Source organism: Opisthocomus hoazin, chromosome 8 (assembly GCF_030867145.1).
Source record: "Opisthocomus hoazin isolate bOpiHoa1 chromosome 8, bOpiHoa1.hap1, whole genome shotgun sequence".
Lineage (NCBI taxonomy): Eukaryota > Metazoa > Chordata > Aves > Opisthocomiformes > Opisthocomidae > Opisthocomus > Opisthocomus hoazin.
The window spans coordinates 61,671,314-61,690,208 of NC_134421.1; the positions used below are offsets into that span (position 1 = coordinate 61,671,314).

Consider the following 18,895-nt stretch of genomic DNA (forward strand, 5'->3'; position numbering starts at 1 on the left):
AGAACTTTTTGATTGACAAATGCTTCTGTTTCTACCACCGTTCCTAAGCTGGCGAGGAGAGGTAGAAGCAACCACCCTTCTGCACATGGGGAAGTGCTTCACCTGTATGATGATAGGTTATTGCCAGGAGACGTTTTCAGATCCTCTCAACCAACTTCTTTTCCCCTTTCAAGTGTAAGGCTTAGAAAGATGAGTGTAATTTCTGTCTATCCAATTGTTTTTAACTTACAATAGCAGGAGACCGACCTGTAGGTATGGGATCAGCAATACCAGTGCCCAGGCTGATGGGACAGCTTTGGGGCAAGCCAAAGGCAGTAGCTGGATGGGTGCTAGTTGGAACCACAGTGCACACACAGAGACCACCCACTGGCCACTTCTAATCAGAATGTAAAGCTGTTATGTGTATTGGAGAAACACAAGCTTTTTTCCTTATTTTTCTAAGCAATAACCCTTTTCCTCCCCACTCCCAGCAACTACAGCACCAGGAAGCATGTTCATGTCCTGAAGAGCTTTCAGGACAGTGTTATTTGACAGGGCGCATTTAAAGCACATTTATTATAATCTGCTGCAAAGTGAGAAGCTACTAGAAATCTGTCATGTATTTGCAGTGCCATATACAACTAATTGTTTCAATTGTAATGCTACTGCTTTTGTGATAGTGCTGGAAAGTTTATTTTAAACAAGTACGACAGAAAATGCTTCTCGTGTTCCTACCAGCTGTTATGGAAACTTTTGAACTGTGCTTAACACAAAACTGGAAATTAAATATTCTTGTTTTCCCTTCTGGCATATTGCTGAAATTGGTCAACAATAAAAGAAATGGAGAGTTGATACTGTAATTAAGAACTGGAGAAAACCAGCAAGAAGGACAGGAGAGGAGGAATGTCACTTTGTGACTAGCCTTGGATAGTAGGTAAGAAATCTTAGGTAAGAATTCTCAACACGTTATAGTCAGATTTTTTGAAATCCTCCCTTTCTGAGATTTACATAGTACGATTTTTTAGATAAATTCAGCAGTACGGATGCTTGATCTTCAGCCTCCTGATAGAAACAGCTGGCCTAACAAAGGCATAAGAAGCTTTACATCTCTAAGCCCCTGACCGAGTTAGGCAATGATCACAGACTTACTATATGGCTGGTGTTAAAAAGAAATACTGAGTAGTTACTGGTTCAGTGACCACCACTTATCCCATTCTCTGACTGAGACAAGAATTTTGTGGAGAAAACAAGGGTTTGGGGGGCATTGAGGAAGAAGGAATAAAGTAGAAAACTATAAGAAATTTTCTATATTTAAAAAAAGTTAGAAAATTCTTACGGTGCTGTTCCGGGACATGACCCAGACCAAGATAGTTTGCTCATGTAGAAAGAGCAGTGGCTGGCAGTAGGAGGACATTCTTTCCATGTGGACTTAGCATCCAGATAGGAACACAGGGACAATTTCAGGCAGAGGCAAAGTAAGTAGATGTCCACAGTGGCAGACTGTCCCAGTAAGAGTTGTCCATGCTGCCAGCTCTCCTCAACAGCATGGTCCAGAGGTGATGGCCTTGCTGCTGCTCCTGCCACCAGCAGCAGCCTGAGCACACGGCAGAGGACAGTGGAAAGAGACGGAGGTGTTCCCACTGTTGCCTGATGCTGCAGCAGCCAGAGAGCGCTGTTTTTTTTTCTTTTGCTTAGGGCAAAAATACTCAGTTTTGTCTAAATTGCCAAGGAGCATTAAGCTGTTTCTGATGATACATGTTTGTTGTTACAAAGTAGTGCTGAGAAATAACAGATTCGGGCTTCGGGGTTGGCAGTAAAGCCTGCCCTGTCAGCAGCGCACAATTTTGCCAGATCATGCCTGGCTTTTCCTTGCCCCCTCCATCCCCTACTCCAGGTTGGTGAGTCTTCCAGCCTTGCTCCAATTTCACTTCTCCAGCACTTACTCTGTTTTGGCTCCTGCTTTTCTTTTCCACCTCTGCTGAACCTTTCCTTTCATCCTGTCTTGCAGCAATTCTTCCGATTTCCACTGGGTCTTCTGCCACGTCTTCTCCTGCCTTCACTGCTGTCCACCAAATCCCAACCACTGTTTCCCCACAGACTCAGAGCTCCCAAATGGTTCAACTCTGAAAACATTATTAAGGTTCAGCAACTAAAAGCCATTCTGTAATAGGCAGTACAAGGCCAAACCTGACCCGTGTGCACCTGAACCCAAAGTAAAGACATTTCTTAATTTCTAACTTAATTCAAACACATGTATGTCTAAACTCTAGTAGACTGTAGCCCCTTTTTCCTTTATGTCAAATAATCTCCCTAGAGCCTGTTGATTAAGTATCTCTCAAGCTTATTAGAACCTGTAGGCATTAATCTTCTGAACTTTCACCAATAATTGCCAGATCCCGTAACAAATGATGTATTAATGACTTACAATTTTTGCGAATACTTTCTTAAAATGCACTGTAGAAGGGAAAACATCACTGGGTTTCCGTTCTTGCAAAAAAGGTATACTTGTGGCTGCTGCTTCAAATTTTCTTATTAATTTTAATCGATTGTCATTTAATTTACTGTCTGGGTGTTTTTAATACAAGCTACATGTCAATAGCTGCAGCTCAAATCATGACTGTGACAGACATCATGTTCTTTTCTGTGTGCCAAAAGTATCGGACTCTCAGAGATATCCTGTGAATAAACCTAACGTGTAGATTTTTTTTCTAGTAGACAAAGGTCATATTTTATTGCCAAAAAAAAATACTTATTGTTCAAACTAATAGCTACTTTTTCTCCTTACTGCTAACTCATAAATTCTTTTAATTCTAATGAGTTGCATGCATTTATTAAAGAGCAACTAATCTACCTCTATAAATAGATTTACATAATGGGACTATGCTTTGGCCTAAGTACTTTGCTGCAACGGAGCCAAAGTCATAAACCCCATCACCTTCTCTAGCACAATATGAAATTCCAGCTGTCGTTCTCTCCTTGAAGACCTCACCGACCGCTACAGCTCCTTACATATTTGTTCCCAGTGTTGCCTTCTTATGCCATCGATTTACAGAAAACCAGAGCATGCCCAGCACATTCTGCATCAATTTGGTTTAACTATTTGGGGGCCTTGTACAGTAGTAGAAAGCACCAGAGATAACTAGGGTATTCATAAAAAAATATTAGATGCAGCTCATGGTGACATTTAGAAAAACATGCACAGTTCTGATCTTTAAATAGCAGGCTAACATCTTGGGAACAAAGTGGATTACAAAGTAAACCAGAATGGAAATTTCACTGACAATTCTCACAGGGAATTTTATAAACCGTTCTTAAAGCTGCCTGCAAACATAATATTTCAGAGGGTGTAGCTGACTGACCTGAAAATCTTCTGAAGCCCCAGAATAAGGATTTGATTTATGAACAGCATATCTAAAGTGAAGAGATTTTTTAGTGGATAAAGTGTAAGGGATAGCATAATCAAGTTTCCAGCAGCATGGCTACTACCACTGTCTTTGACTAGAAAAGAAGATAGTAACAGGGATGTCAGCCAGACCACGCCACCTGCTCCAGGGGCCGGAGAAGAGACTTAACTTCATGCTGTTATCTAGAATAGAAACAGTCTTTGAGCTTCACTCTCTGAACGTCACGTAGGACTTCTTCAACTTGCATTCAATTAATCAATCGGAATTATTTCTGTTCTACTGAAAAGAACATTGTTCAATGCTATCAGGAAAGTGGCTTTACCGAAGACCTTGATTAAAATCAGAGGTTACTACAGCTTTAGTCCTATATTGTATTATTATGAACACCATCACAACGTGCCCCACAAACTCAGTAATTCACTCTTAAGTTAGGGAGCATGTACATGTCCCATGTATTATATTTAATACTAGCTTTTTCCTTCTTTGATCCTCACAGCTGGGTAGTATCAGATTTTTTTTATAAAGCTGTACAAGTATTGAAAAGATGTAATCTCAGCACAATCAAATCACCTGATGTTTCTAAGTCTTCTACTTCAGTCTCAAGTTGGCAGTAGGATGTTCTGACACCATGCTGAGTTGCTTTTTCAACAAGATTTTGCACAGTACAAAATATGTGCACAACACATACAAAGCCACGGTAAAGAAACATCAAAATATGTCATTTAAACCCAATGACGCTATCTGATCTAACAAAAAATATGAATAGTTACTGTTAAATTCCTGATTTTATTAGATAATTAGATATCTTCTAGCAATAGCAAAGATGACTGATCCCAAGCAGCTCTGCAGAGCGCACGTATCAGCAGTATCACTTACATCTTTTAAATGGATTAGAGTGGATTACAGAACTCACAAAAGAAAAGAAGCTGGTGGCTTATTCACTTCTGTAAGTTATTCAGTACTGGAACAGCTTGTAAATCTTAACTGGAGAGCTGAAATTGTGGTGTGTACTTCTGTTGTGCTGAATAATTGCAGTGAAATACAATCTCTGATTATGAATGGGTTTTATGCCATTCATCTTTTCCGATTCTGAAGTTTAAATTGAAATGACCAAGAGGCAACAAGGTTATCAATTCCAGGATATCCTTTCTCACTGCCAGTGGCACCCCAAGCCCATTAAAATCTAATGGACTCTCACCATTCACTCGGTAGCAGTGAAGCACATGCCTAACAGAATGAAAATAGTTTTTTTCAGGATTAACAGAGACACTGAATAGACAATAACATGTAATTACACGTTTAAAAGATGTGTATCTCGTGTTTCTCTCAAAGCATTTAGATTGTCTTCAAAAAGCCAAAAATCTCTTTAAATGTGACTGTCATGTCACACTGTGACAGAAATCAGCATACTCATAGAAAAGACCCATAACAGAAGGCACAGGTTAGTTCCTAAAATGGGAAGAAACATGTTGTACATTCGTATTCACAGGAAACATGGCTGTTTTTTTCTTTTTCCAAAGGCAGCAATTTCAGTCATTTGAACGCATTACAAAAATATGTCATATACTATTCCAAACAGTGGCACCTTTATCCTGAAAATTAATCCATCAGGAATAATCTTGATGTGCATAGTTCTTATCCTAGCACATCAACAATGCATTGATTTTCTCATTCAAAGATAATGTATTCATCCAGTAAAAAACATTAAGGGTTTTAGTCTAGTCTAATGCTGCTATATTTTTCTACTTAAGAATGAAAATAAATTTGTAAAATGGATCTGCATAATTTTTAAAGTTTGCTACTTAATGCTTTGATCCACTTTTCCCAAAATTTTCCTCCAGACATATTCATTATCTCTACGTCTGCCTTCACATGCCCCACATTGCAGCTTTGGAAAAGGTAAGGTGAAATGAACTATCAATCTTGACCAGTACATCTCGATTCTCTTCCTTTATTCATTCATCTTGCAGACATTTTTGACTTGCATTCAATCTCTGAACTTGTTCGTTCAGCACCCACAGCATCTAAAATCCCTAAAATTTTTAACTCTTTATTGCCATTGTTGCTTGAATAAAAATATAAAATATATATTACATATAATAGTTGCCCTATCCAAGCTGCTCTCCCAGAGACTTCAAACAACAGGAAGGCAAGAATTATTTTTGTGAGAAAGGATTATCTTTCACCATTTCTGCTGGCCCTATTTACAAAGAATCCGCAAGGGAACAGGGGCAAAAGAAAACTGTAAGTGGAGTAGTAGATTCATAGTAAAAACCTACTCCTCAATTTAGCAATCCTATTTTTTATATTTCATGAAGTTGACTTAAACAAATGCAAGAGTGCAGTTATAACCTCAGATGAGGAATTCCAACTATTAGATATACTACAGGTGTACAGAAGCAGGTTTACTGAACAAGATGTCAGGCATAGTTTTACAATTAACAACTAGCTTTTTTCAGAATACTCAGAAGCATTTCCTAGCCACCAAATATCCATGTGATTCTTTTTTCCCCTCCCATGAATATTTGGGTACTTATGCTTGCAGATCACTCCTCTTTGTCCTTCAGGCTTCCAGGTAGCAATAACAAATCTTACCAAAGTATTGGCAGGTTCCCTCTTCTATTGATTGGGAAGGTTTTCTACAGTAGGAGTGCTGAACCCTCAGGAAGTCAGAGCGGCATCAATTAATGTTTGGAAGATTATCTTCATAGCAATAAATATGTAGCAATTTATTTCTGAAGCTTAAAATCACTCAGGGCAATCTTTACTCTTGAAAGTGCAAACAACTCCTAAGCCCCGGAAGTTTGAATAGGGCATAAAAAACCCTGAATAAGGACATTCTGCAAGCTTCAATAACCAAATTAATCTCGAGACATTTTAAATTCAAGGATTTAATTTAATGGATTTCACCATATTTTTTTGTCTACTTTTGACAGAAACAAAATGGCAAAAAAAATGACGTGTCTCATCTGAAGGCTAATGTTTTATTATGGAAAGATCCTTGACCTCCAAAGGCAGGAGAACATTCCTGAACATTACTAATTCTGGGAAACAACACCGTGCCCAACCATGAAGCGTCTGGCTGGGTCACTGCAGCGCTGGAGCCAGCAGCTCTTGGGCATTTGCCACTGCTACACAGCTCCCTTACAGCGATGTCAGAGCTCTCCCCATTCCCATAGCAAGATTTTACAGACAAATCAATTAATCAACTACTGGCAGAAGACGTTTTTGAATTTACCACACAAATTTGGTCATGCCTGGGTCATATTTAACTCTGTTTGAACCGAGCTCGGAAGAAGGAGCCTGCACTCTTCGGGGCTGTGAACGAGCTTTTATGAATGTACACGTGGTCCAAACAGGGTCTCCCATGAACAGAAAGATGGAACAGCAGGTGATACCATGTAGGACATCTAGGTACTAAAACAACCCCCCAACATTTTTTATGCAAGCCTGATAGACCCAAGGAGAACTTACATATTAAAATAATAATTCTGCAAACCTTAAGACGGGCAGATAATCTTAAGAGGAATTTCCTTTTTCCCTCCCTGATGCAGGTGCATGCTGTTGCAAAGCAATAATAAGCATTTTCTATTTCACCTCCAAGTTGGCAGGTGGCTGCAACAAATACCTGCAGGTATGCAGATCGACCTGCAGAGCTGTCTGCGATGTATTATGATGAAGGGTACTATCAGATATCTTTATTATTATGAACAGATACTGAAACTCTTCCTACTCTTTGGACATTCACAGAGTACTGTCTTTGCCTTACAGATCTTTTAAACAAACTCCTACAATTCCCACTCCACGGAAATGCTGTCGAATGCCAAGAGGATGCATGCACTCATAAACACCCACTGTCTTTCTCTAATTGAAATGAAAAATATTAATATAGCACCCCACCATTAAAAACCTGCATTAAAAAACACACACTTGTTTCTAGAGCAACATTCAATCTGCCCTGAGCTGCTGTTTGAAAAAATCTCTATCACTGTGATTTTATTTCAGCACATAAATGGAATCAGTTACGCTTCACTAAGTTCCTTTTTTTCTCCCTCTTTTTTTTTAGATAATGGAAGTGTCTCAGATTAATAGGCTGATTTCAATAGCTTATGAATTCTGTCTACCCTTTAAACACAGAAGCACATTCTTTGCAGTTTAAATCTGTTTGTTCCTAGTATTTACGTGCTTCCAAAAACTCATAAACAAATAGAAATAGTACATTTCTGTTCCAAAGAGAACTTAAAGTTAATGGTCTCTTGCTACTACACCCATTTACAATGTCAAATATAATACTCCAAATCTGATTAACAAGCTGTGCTTCCAGCACTCCACTTAGATGTTCAGTATAACTTCTATTCTTATTAAACCTAGCAGCATTTGCTCTTTGTTCCAGTTCATTCCTAGTCAATGCAAATGAAAGAAAAAATTAAATTTTAACTAAGACAAAGTGATTTAGGTTTGCTTCAGAATGACAAGAGATGATCACAGTCCATTTGTTTGGTACATTCTTGATGGTTACAGACTTAAACATGCTTGTTTCAATACTGTATGTAAAAGCATCCTCATCCGATTTAACAACAAGATGATGAAGCTTTATCACAAATTATGTAGAAAAAATGTTGATGAGATTGTTCCAAGCATAAAAATATACAAAGAAAATGAAATATATAACATATAAACATTATATATAAAAATATAAATTAAACTAAAACAAATTATCTGGGTGGTAAATCCAAGTGCAATAGAACTGTATCATATATGAGCACTACATTCTGAATCGTGTTGTAGGCAAGAAGCATTCTGCATTTATTCCGTTGGGGATGTACAGAAAGAGGCACGACGTACAGGTGCTAACCCAGACTATGTCTAAAGCATTGAGCAGCCACACACAGGAACCAGCGGTGCTCAGGCATGATGCAACAGAAGTTTTCAGGTTGCTCCAAGTGTAGTGGACATGTAGATATTTGGCTATAAAAGAACCAGAGCTAACTTTGAGCAAAAAGAACTAGGCACCTTCATTCTCCTTTAATACAGACTTTCGCTCAGGCTACAACTCAAGCAAGAAAGCACAGACTCCTAAGAACATCTGTGGGCATTAGCTGGTCTCTCTAGGTACATCTATAGGTTTCATACAAGCAAGTGTGACTAAGGATGTGCAGAATAAAAAATTACATTGCAATTAATGCTAACCCACTATCATACTTAGATACAAAAAACTGTGACAATGCAAGCCAGAATCACAGCCTCTCTCGTGAAATCGGAAGAACAAGAGAGCAGGAAAAATCAGCAAGGCCCTACACATCTCACCCAATGGTGACACAAGGAGCTGTTAAGTGTTTGCTTGCAGTACATCTTGTAAAATTATCTACACAAAGGTAAATATACATATAAAAAAATCCCCTGGTTACTGGAGCATTACAAGAAGTATTAAATCGCTTTAATGATTCCTCCAACTGCTTAGCACACTTTTGGGGGCCATAAAAATAATACATAACAATAATATTGGCAAAAGCACGTGAGATACTGCTCATTTCTTACTACCACTAACCTCTCCACTAAACACATCTGTGTTTATGTGACAGAAATACGCCACCAAACGACAGAATGACCTACCATGTGACCACTGAATAAAATAAAGGAGAAAAAAGACTCATGTATGCCTCGAGTCATAAAATTATTTCCTGTATAAAATCCATTGCCAAAGGTCATTGAGTGCTACAAATCTACACTTCACAGGCATTTCCCTTCCTTACAGAAATGCAAATTATGTGTTTGACCAGAAACATATAATCTGCACATTACAACTGTACAGGTTCTGCATCATTTCAATCACGTGTCCCACACAGAGTAGGATGTCTACATACATTTCATGCAGCCAGGAATATCTTGTTCTATGTCTATCAATCTCCTTCAGTTCCCATGAATCAGGAACTCGAAAGATGCTATTTGTTCAGATGCAGTGGCTTATTAAATCCCATTTACCTTGCACAGCTTCTCTTTCATCTATAGCAGCCTCATCTACCTAACAGTTGCTTCCATGGATGAAACACAAAACAAACCAAAAAAATCCTATTTTGCTAGAAGTCAGATGTGTCAACCTTTCTGGAAAATAAGCATGATCATTTATTTTGTTTGGCTTTTTTTCTCCTTTTCTTTTTTAACCTAGTTCCTCAAAAAAAAAAAAAAAAAAAAGTAAAAATGAAAAACTGTGTAATTCTGTGGCTTTGAAGTCCTGCTAACTGTAGTAGCTCTAGTGGAATATGGGTTAGAATAGGAGCATTTCATGTCATTCGCTGAAATGTCAGCAATGGATGCCTATGGCATTTGCTGAAAAGTGAAAACATTACCTTGCTTCAATTGCTAGTCATAAAAGCAGGAAACAAGTAAATGGCTATGTTTACACTTTCTTTAACTGAACATGAAAATCTTGCGGAGAGGTACAAAAGTCATAGATCAGCTATAAATGTCCATCCACACACTGGCAACTGAGAAAAAAGAGATATAATTTAATCTCAAATATGGGTCCCATAGCACAAGCTTGACTGTTTCATCAGCTCCCAACAGCTTATAGAGATGGTACAGGAACGAGGCCTCTTGAGAAATCTCTGAGCTGTCTTAGTCATGCACACTGAGGCACTGACTTGACACCACACTCAGTTTATTTGAACATCAAAATCTCCAGGACTTCCTCTTGTTGCTAATGTAGTAAATGCAAGATCTTTTGAGTGTGGGCCACCTTTGCATGTGATCAGTTGATCTACTGCCTCTGAATGTGACTGCTGGATTGCCACAACGTTCAACTGAAGCAAGAAAAGATGCTTGGTGTGTGTACCAGAAGGTAGATGTTCAACTCCCATCTTGCTCCGTAAAGTATGCATTTGTGTGCACCCTGCATTAATATGTCTATGCGAAAGCAGCCTGAATTAACGTAACAGCTCCCTAGACAGAGATATGATTTGATGTTTAAGGATTAAAGCACATGAAGTCGAAAGGTATGCATCAGCATTTTTTTGAGATCAACACACAATCATAATGGACTCTGTTGACTGAAAATGCAATTATGGGTTCAAATAATTTCAGACAGACGATGTCTATGACTAACCTTCAACAGCTATAAGCTATTTGCCTTGTTACCACTTTGAAAACACATTCAAATTTGTAATGAATAATACTAGAAATGATCTGACCTCAGGAAAAACACAGCAGAATATGCAATTAATTATGTGCTTTGCAGCTCACGACACTGTAGGTGTAACAGATCACACATAATTCCATAAACACATGCCTATGAAGACTGCCCGAGGGACTGGGCTTTTTTAGCCCTGAGAAGAGAAGGCTTCAGGGGTAACTACTGCAGCCTGCCAATACCTAACAAAAGGGTATTCAAGACGATAGACCCAAACCCTCTACTGAAGAGCAGGAGAGAGATGACAGGCATAACTTGAAACAGAGGGATTCTACTGGGTATAAGAAAAAAATAAAATTGCTGTCAGGATAACTAAGCACTGGAACAGGTTTCCCAGGGCCTGTGGGATCTCCATCCTTGGGGGTTTCCAAGACCCATTTGGTCCAAGCCCTGAGCTACCTGCTCTGAATTTAGGGTTGCTGCTGCTTTGAGCAGATGGCCTCCTTCCCACCTGGGTGAATATATGTTGCTATAATTACCCGATGAAGATAAAGTTTCCAGTTAAGAACTGTAACTGGTTCAAGGGCTGACCAAAAGAATACACTTAAATAAGAAAAGTGAAGGTATATTTTTTCTCTCATGTCATTAAAAACAGCAAAATAAATTCATATGGACATAAATACTGGCACTTGTATATAAATAAGTAGTACAGTATAAAGACTTTTTCCCCCCAGAGACATTCAAAATTCTTTAAAGAAACAAGGCAGGAATTTAGAGAAATGGCTGGAAAAAACAGACACACGCAGCAAACTGTAGTTCGGAATAAAGACTCATGCAGTCCCTGGAAGTTCTTGTTCATCAGGATCACATTATGGAAAGACAGCTGTCATGAATGACGGTGTTCCTATTGTCACATAATGCATTACAGATCTATATACAAGATCTAGTGAAAATCACTGTTTTCCAGTGTTATTTATAATAAATATATTTCAAGTTCATTGAATAGTTAAAGCTAAAGCTATGGTACCAACAACAAATATTTGCTTGTAGTCATTTTGATCCAAACAATACAGTACCCAAGGCAAGCCTGGTTAAATTGAGCTTTTTCAATTTGCTTTTTAGCGACAGGGTGTTTTTGTACGGACTCAGGTCTGCTTCCTTTTAAGTCACTGACAAAAGTTTTGTTGACTTAATGGGAACAGACTAGGCCCTCACGACTGAACCATTTTTCATGAATCTTAAAATAAGTGGAAAAGAGACACGTCTATCTAAATGCATGATTCAGGAGCTGTAGCCTCCAAGTAGCTCAGGCACTGAAGAAGCCATGAAGAAGCAGCTCTGCTTTACACATTATTTGTCTGTCGACTCATCCTTAGGTCTTGAATTCAGGGACACACACGCTAGACAGTAGTTGCTGGAGGTTTGGCTCTGATTGCAAGGCCTGAGCTGATGACATAGTTGGCTAAATGTGACATAAAATCAGTCCTCCAGGTCCTACCAGTCCATGCCCACAGCTTTAAACTGCTTGTACTCCAGTGTTCACCCAAGTCCTTTTCTGGATGCCAGTGACTGAAACACTCTGGGACAGAGAAAGAGTGCTCACTGTTCAATTCATGCACTTAGGTGCTGATGTATTTACCAGCCCAGCTCCGAAGAGCTGGTTCAAAAGTGAGGATATGCTTTTCAGGTAATTTCTTGGGAACATTTATTTCATATGTTTTGAGCACTTCTGGTAATTTTCAACATAATTATAGATTGTGTCATACAACTATTCTTATATCTTTCACCAGGTCAGAGAGGGTGAGAAAATGAATCACTTCAGATATTTAGTGTAAAGCACACTGCTTCAAGACATTCAATTTCTGGCATAATCCATCATGATTTTTTTCCTGGAAGCCCAAGACTACACAGGAGGAATGACCACATCATCACCAGGGTTCTAATTATAGGACCAACACAAGGAGCCTCTGTTCACGTCAGTCCCAGCTTGATCGAGTCTGGTATCCATTCCCTGGGAAAGGGAGCTGCAACCTCACTCCTGCTGTCAACTTCTGCTGTGGGTTTGAACCAAAAATGGACACATTCAGTTGCTGCAGGACTTCTGTCTGCTTAACAACAGGCAGAGTCAGAAAGTCCTCTGTCCTGTTGCTTCCACAGTTCCTTCCCTTTCAAATACCCTGCAGAGATAAAAGATGTTTTCCAGGGGAAGGGAGATGTCTTAGGAGGCCAGAGCTAATAAAGACAAATTAACAGGCTAGCTTCCAAGTCCGATGCAATTTGGAACTAGCATTGATTTAGGAAAATTGTGCAAAACTACTCTTGCTGCAAAACCCATGGGCCTTCCTTCTCAATGCTTATTTTGAGAAATGAGCAGCCCAATTCAGATCCAAACCACTTCAGAATTTATGTGCCATCACATCCATTGCTTTAAAGTTTTACATATTATGTTAACAGTGTTCAGTTACCTATTGTGGATCTGGATTTGTTCTAAAAGGCAAAGGTTATAGAATAATAGTACTGGTTCACATCTACCCTGCAAATAATTTTAATGAAAATATTACCCTTTCTGTTCCTCCCCTGCCTCAAAATTTTAAAGATTCCTATTCCCATGATGTCTGATTTTATCTTTCCATAGTGGTAATAACATACTTACTGCTTGAGATGGCTTTTGTAGCTCCAGCTGCACTTCAGCATTTAATCAAGTATAAAAGCCATTTATTGCTTCATATGCTCAATCTCAAGGAACATTATCACTTAACTATATGGTTGCCCAAAGCAACAAAAGGAAAGCTGTCTATATAGTACATATACGCCCCACTCATCTTTCTCTGTAGTTCTAGTGCCCAAGAGTAAATTATAGCTATTTTGTATCACTAGTAATGTACCTTTACAAAATCAGTGAAAGGAAATGCACGTACTATGCTCGCACTAAAACTATTTTTAGGGAAAACCACCAGCTGGTAACTTATGATCCAAATTATTAACCAAAAAAAAAAAAAAGAGAAAGCATGAAGGATGTTCTACAAGGCACAGAAAGCAGAACGATGCTATCCCAGAGCTCACTGCTGAGCCAGAAGTAGGGAATGTTTCTCTCTCATCTGCATCATTTTGCATTTTTCAATACTGAACATCCTGTCCTCTGCCATCAGATTTCTCAGTTAGTCAGTAAATAGCTCTTGAAGTTGGCCTTTGTTTTTGCTATACAGAATAATTTACTATCATCAGCAAGTTTTACCATCATTTTCCAGATGATTCATGACTAGGTTGAAAAACACAAGTTCTTTTAAAACTCTACCAATGAATATGAAAATCATTATTCCTATCCTGTTTCCTGACTGTTTTTAACCAATGCAAGAATGTTCTCTCTTATCTTATTCTTCTATAACCTTGCCTACTGCTACCTCGACTTGATGCAGATCCGCTGCTTCTGTAAAGAACGGTTCCAGCATAACAACTCCCTAGGCTCCTTCCAAGTGAAGATGGCTACAATAAAAAAAATCAGTTAATTACCCCACTAGTCTTATCATCCTTGAATACTCCTTTAACTCCTACAGAATCAGGCCTCTAGAATACAAAGGCTGTATCCTGTACCCCTTCCCCATTCACATCTTCCCTGAGAACCTCGGAAGATCATCCTTATTCAAATACCACATGCCACTGCACAAGACAAGCATAGACTTTGCTTCTCTTCCTTATGTACTTTTCTTCCTCATGCATGCTATGACTCATAAGCTTTTTTATACTAATGAAATAACCTGACTTGTACTAAAAAATTAACTACTTGATCCTTTTGAGACCTCTAAGTCATAAGGTAAAATTTCATTTTTTTTTGCATGTTAAAAAAAGGAAAGTTTCTCTCTAAAAAAATCAGAAGGAAGTCCTGTAGCACTCCAACTCAGTTTTGGCTTACCCAAATCTGATTGTATTCCTGTTGGTAACTTTTCAGAAGCTGTTGGGTAAAGCTTTCACTAACCACCCACTGAATCTTGGTGATCCAAAAAAAATATCTCTTCAGCTTCTGACAAAAGAGTGAAGGGGGTCTAAATCATCCACCTGATGTATGTCACCTCCACATAATGTTTGGTCTTTCTTTACAAAATTCTTATTTTCTTTCTAAAACTTACTAAATGCAATGTAGTCTTGACCTTTTTGAAAAATCATGAATAGTTTTATAAATCAAATTACTTATTTTTATCATTTAGAATTCCATGAATATTAGGATTTATAATATTTTTCATAATAATCATCCCTCAGCTCAAAACTGTCAAAAGAAGAAACACAAAGTCAACATATTTCATTTACTGTTACACACAGCAGTAGTATGGAATGGTTGCTTGGTTGGGTTTTATTGTTTTGGTGATTTTTTTTTTTTTTTTACAGTATTTATACAGCATTTCTGTCCTGCTCCTTCCATAAATGCACTAAAAATGATATATAAACTGAAAGGAATCACTCTGCCTGTTGCTGAAATTCACTGTGATAAAAGGCAACAGATGTTGAACAACACAAATCAGCAGCTGAGGACAGGAGAAAAAAAGAGGAAGCAAAATTCATTTACGAAGGCATCCCAGGACACAGGATATTTGTAGGTCTACATCAGTAAAGCCTCTGAATTCAGTGGACATGCTACCCAGCATCTAAACAGAAATATATCGACCAGATGTACAAAGTCTGCCCACTGACATTAAATTGTTCATCTCCAAACAGAGATTCCTATTAAGAAGCTAGAAAATAACATTTTTGCAAGCATCAGAAGAAATCAGATTCCCCCATTACTCATTGCTGTGCTCACCCAGTCGGTGTCACTTCTCTGTGACTGTCTGTCACTTCTCTCGGATCCGGGAGGAGCGAGGCAGGCAAGGCAACACCTTGGCACATTTCAGCTATGTGCTCCCCTTCGATCCGCCCCTGACTGCCAGAAAATGGGACAGAATCCAAGCCCACCTCAAAGCTCTGCGGCTTTCCTATATTAACTTATTTCAAAAGAAGTTCAAATTTGATAAACTCAGCATACTCTTCCTCGAGTAAGGCAGAGTGCTCTGTACTGACTAACCATCTCAGTTCAACACCATCCTTTTTTTCAGAAAAGGTATATAGTTTTAACAACACCCTCAACCCCCCCCCCCCAGTAATTCTTATTCAAAACCGGAGCAGACTAGACTCAACAAAGTAGAGTAAATAAAGAAATCAGCAAAAAGCCTAGGATGATCTTGATGGTCTCTTCCAACCTAAATGATTCTATGACACACATCAGTGTGTTAAATAGTCACTTCTGTCCATGAACTAATGGAATGTAAGACGCAACGACTACTACAGTACCAAGTAAAGTCACATTTCCAAGCCGTGGAAGCAGTTTGGGAGATCCTAGGTTGGAACTCTTGCTGAGGTCACTCCACATAAACCTGTAACTACAGTGTGTTGTACATAGCAAAGAATATTACTTCTAGTATGGACAGTGAGATTTTTAGGCTACTTAAGGGATTGTGCTCAGAAGATCTAAGTTCTTTTAGTGTCCTTATGAACTTTCATGGTCTACAGCTAGTGAATGAAGGCAACATTAATAACAGACATGATCCAACTCCTACTATATGGATAATTGAAATTTTTCATAGGTTTTATGGACCCAGCTTTGAGTTAGGACTACTGCAGATTTATTGCAGCAAACATTACAGCCAGTCTTTCTTCAGCTTTCTGTGGTGATGGACAGCACATTAGTTTGATCACAGAGTAGGAAGTGGAAAAAAAGGGATTTTTGCACTGATACTAATAGATATTCCCTAGATATTCAAGCTTTCCTGACCATACTACACCAAAAGAGGGGCAGAAACAGTTGCAGCAGAGAAAAAGCAATCGGAAGGGATAAACATCCAACGTATATGTAGGGCTGAGCAACTGAAAGACATATGCATCAGCAAAGCAAAGGCAATGGGATTGGAGCATAAGTAAGGGTAGGGCATATTCTGGATCTAGGATAAGGAGATTTGAGAGGGGACAGATAAGGGGATGTGGAGAGATAAAGACATGCGCATGAAAGAAGAAAAGATTATGAAGAACACAAAGCTGACTGGGCACAGGCAAAATGTAGAGCTGGAATGTGAAAATCAGGACTGTGAAATGTTTCAGGGGATTACAGAGCCAAGGGAGGTGCAATATAATGATAAAAATAATGACAGGGAAAGAGAAAGGAAGGGAGAAACCAAGACTTTGTGCACTTAATTTGTGCATGTAATTAATGTGCAACTAATTTCAAGGTAAGCAGGCAAGAATTTTGCTCTGTTTTCTGCAGCCCTTTCCCACAGCCAGAAGCACTGATAACTGACTATTTTACAAGGAGTAGCAAAGATTTGTTTTAAATTTTCAAAATACATCAGCTGAATTACTTTATATTTAAAGACATCAGATTAACCACGTCAACAAACCGATCAGCTCCACTAACTTGTTTGCAAAATCTTAAAGAATGTTGCTAAACACACAATAAGGAGCAAATCATCATCAGGAGCTAGAGAAGACAACATTCTTCTTACCCATCTTGTTGCACCTACACAAGTTATGCGAAATACAGATCTTGTCTATGATTTCCATGTCCCTTAAAATTAAAATGCAATCAAGAGTAAGGGTAGAGGTCCCTGCTGAAGTTACATGTTGGGCACACGCTTCTAACTTGATGAATCATGGGCTGCTCCCGGCATGCAGCTCAGCACAGGTTAACTAGTGAGGTTCACATCTTCTGCATTAGATTAGGTAACAGGATGAGTAATGGGAGTCCAGGCTAGGTCATTTTATCTGAGAATTAATAATTTTAAAGACCAGAACTTGAGCGAAGGCACATCTCCATGTTTAACTTTTGCGCTAGAACATTTATGTGGTGTTATCACAATAGAGGCATGGCTGAGGTCAAATTACATGCTCTACTTCCATTTGAGAAAATGTCTGTGAATATTTTCTTTGTATTTTTCCCAGTACTTTTATGAACAGAAGGAAACTTGTAGATAGCTGTAGATAACCTGTGGATAGACGCCAACTTTCTACTATTACAACTGCAGTTACTAGTAAAAAAATGAAAAGCTAGCTACTGCAAATGCTTAATACTACTTTATCGTCCAAATAAAAATCATGAAATGGTAGACTTATAAAAAGGTGCTTGACTAAAGTACTGAATGAAGTAAGTCTAAGTGGGAAAAAAGGATAAAATTGTTAGCATTAGGGCACACACATGCTTTTCTCATGAAACTGTCTTTATATTTCTAACTTGTTATGCAAAAATGTGTCTGAAAAAAAAAATAAGGTTTTCAAAACTGTGACAATCCTCTACAACTTCTGGGAAGAAAGACTGTGACAATGTCTTCACAGAAAATACAATTGCGCCACAGGAACATACTCCAGTATGTACGGCGTATTTAATCTCACTCACAGATACGAAAATATTTACTTGAGCAGAATCAGGTGGCTCATGCAAATAGATTTAATCATCTTATATATGAGACTAAAGGGAAAGAAATTTAAGGGATAATAAAAATAGACTTTAACACCACATTACTAGTTTTATTAGAGAATGTATTTTGATTTTCATTACACTTCTCTGAGCTTACTGCAAGATATTTAAGTTCTAGACTTCATGAAAAATGCATCCTGTCATTTCCACTGCTAATGTTGAAAACCAAAATCTTTACAAAAGTTTTTAGTGATTTTTCAGATTGTGCAAACTACAGGAGATCTTTGGTGGATGGTGACCTTGGCTGGGAACCACCAGACAGGGGCCGCTCTCCAGGCTCTCCCACAGGCTCCCTCAGCTCCCCGCACAGACGAGGAGGACGGCAGCCCTACGTTCCTCTCCGGGCTGAAAGCCCACCATCTAGTTACAGAGGTTAGCCAAGCTACTGTCTGTCAGCTCAAGCCACTCTGCGCGTGTTTACAGCCAACCATGAACAGGAGGTTCCACTAAGGTTTAAACTAACATACTGTATCTTCCTTTTGCCATGGAAGCAGATTAGTGAGCACATCTTGCTACTTACTTCCAGATGACAAGAAGAGTACATGGAGTAACTGTTTCTCAAATGAGGGGTTCTCAGATGAGGGAGAAGCTACCTTGATCATTTGTCATTTTATGAACAGACACTTATTATATGTATACAGAGCCTCAAATAACAGATCGTCCTCACCTAATCCTCTGAACAATAATATTTTAGCCTTTCTGCCATTCTGTTCCTTTAAAAAATGAGAACTGCCTTCTCTCAGGGGGATTAGAGCTGACACTCACTAAAACATCTGCAACGATGTGTTGGATAGCTCTGACTAGGAATAATGAAAAAGAAGTTGTACATGACATTTTCAACCTTCTTTGAATTTCCTGAATTAAACACATTAACATTTTAAATTCTAATATTTT

The 18,895-nt window shown here is 38.6% G+C and overlaps 1 protein-coding gene across 12 annotated transcripts in view; it reads right to left on the reverse strand.

Annotated features, from left to right (window-relative positions):
- The window catches only part of MAGI2 (membrane associated guanylate kinase, WW and PDZ domain containing 2), a 786,243-nt gene that overhangs the window by 597,559 nt on the left and 169,789 nt on the right, over positions 1–18,895 (reverse strand). Inside the window, exon 1 of one of the 12 annotated variants that reach the window (XM_075427759.1) lies at positions 5,979–6,014. The exons of the other annotated variants lie outside the window; for them this stretch is intronic. The gene's annotated coding sequence lies outside the window, so the exon portion shown is untranslated. Of the gene's footprint in view, positions 1–5,978; positions 6,015–18,895 lie in introns of those variants that run through there. 12 annotated transcript variants of the gene reach the window in all.